At 37.0% G+C, this 1,864-nt stretch overlaps 1 protein-coding gene across 8 annotated transcripts in view; it reads right to left on the bottom strand.

Moving 5' to 3' along the window:
- The window catches only part of PCNT (pericentrin), a 130,930-nt gene that overhangs the window by 55,831 nt on the left and 73,235 nt on the right, over positions 1 to 1,864 (bottom strand). The window lies entirely within an intron of this gene.

Genomic DNA, 1,864 nt, shown 5'->3' with positions numbered 1-1,864 from the left:
TTTCCCTCCATCTTTTCCAGCATTTCCTTTCATATTCATTTTGCCTTCTTTATTATTTCCCCCCCATGTTTTCTTTCATAGCAAAAGCAGTTCTTATAATTTTCTTCTCCATTCCCATGGTCTTTTTCCTATCCTACCAATCTCCTTGCTTCCATTTCCTGAAGGTCTTCTCTCTCTCATCTTAGAGCTGCCCCTAGTATTTTACGTGTTCTGTTATTTTTTTACTATCCTATGTCACCAAAACATCATAACACATTTATGAAACATTTTAATCTGTTCAAAAGGAAAATGAACCTGAATTACCTGGATGAAACTGCATCATGAAATTTAAGATTAATAACAGCATAATGGTTCAATTATTAAATACTGAATAACAAATTAAATATTCTTAAGTGTTGGTTAGTGACTTGCATTGAAATGTGGAAGTGAGGTCTTAAACATGCCAAAATTATTAACCCTAATATACTTCTAATGATTTACTGGGCATAATTCTGAAGCACTCTTCCCTCTTGGTTAGATTGAATTCAAAATAATTTATCTAGGCCATGTTTTATCATCAAAAACCATACACATTGTTACAAAACTGAATCCTCCCTTTGTGCCAAATTATCAGGAAATCCTGTGATTCAAAATATGCAGATGCACAAATATAATACAACACTTTTACCATTTCACCCTCCCAACCACAACTGACATTAGCACAGAATATGGATAAACTTAGATATGTTATTGCCAATTAGATACTGACCACAAAAGTGTGTTCTTGCCCAGAATACTTTTTAAATATTTTTCTTTTGTGATTTAGAGATGCAGTTTGCTATTCAGAGCCTGTCACAAAAGACTCGTCTTCATTTTTTGCCATTTTCCTGCAACGCCCATTCCTTATTAAATACCAATAGCTCATTTAGCCTCTAAATCAGTAATACTAAAAACTTTCAATTAGCTCTCCAACTTTTTAATCAACAAAAAGCACTTGAAAGATCCCAAAATAGCAGTACCATGTTGTAATGATACCATCTTGTGTCCTTTCCACTGGGACATACTAAAGTGCCATAGTCACGTGACAACATAAATATAACAATGCAACATTAATAAGTCAAGCCACAATTATTTTGTGATCCCCTGTGAATCAGTTTGACCCCTTCTCTCATCCCACACATGACAGAAAGCCATGTTCCTCCTCACTTCCTGGAATCACAGTCAGGAACAGAGTATAACGTTGGTTTGCTCTCATAATCCACTATCCACCTGCTCATCCCAGAATCAGGTACAGCTAAGAGAACTCAAACACCTGTACATTAAATATGCGGGACAAATAATGTCAACAGCACCAGAAGCTGAATTCCACAATTGCATCCTTCAAGGGGAGATATAAATAAAACTTCCCTCAAGCTCTCTTATGCCGTAACTGAGACTTAGGCCCCAGACACGTTACACTTAAGATGTGATTAACTGGTTAAATGCAATTAACCTGGCCATATGATCAATCAATTAACGGCATGATAAAACAAGGAATAAGCCACAAAGTTATTACACAAACTGAGTAATAACTTTGTGGCTGGTTCCTATCACACCTTTAATTGAGTATGTGGGAGGAGCAATTAAGTGGAAAGCTTGATTTCAGGTTTTGGTGCTTAGCACAGCTTCATGGGTGTGCTAGACTGTCTTTATGAGATTTTTAATATGAATGATCAGCAGGTTTGGGCTAGATGGCAGGCCTAGAAGCAGCTCTAGCAAGCAGTAAGATATATTCCAAAGGGCTAATAGTAGCAGTAAACGTGGGGCAGATGCTATGTGGTGAGAGATGGACAAGAGCAGACGAAGAATAAAGCAGACATTGGGAGGGTGAAAAAGAGCTCAGGGA

This window comes from Alligator sinensis, unplaced genomic scaffold (assembly GCF_000455745.1).
Source record: "Alligator sinensis unplaced genomic scaffold, ASM45574v1 scaffold566_1, whole genome shotgun sequence".
In the NCBI taxonomy this organism is placed as follows: Eukaryota; Metazoa; Chordata; order Crocodylia; family Alligatoridae; genus Alligator; species Alligator sinensis.
This window is presented reverse-complemented; position numbering and strand designations above follow the sequence as displayed.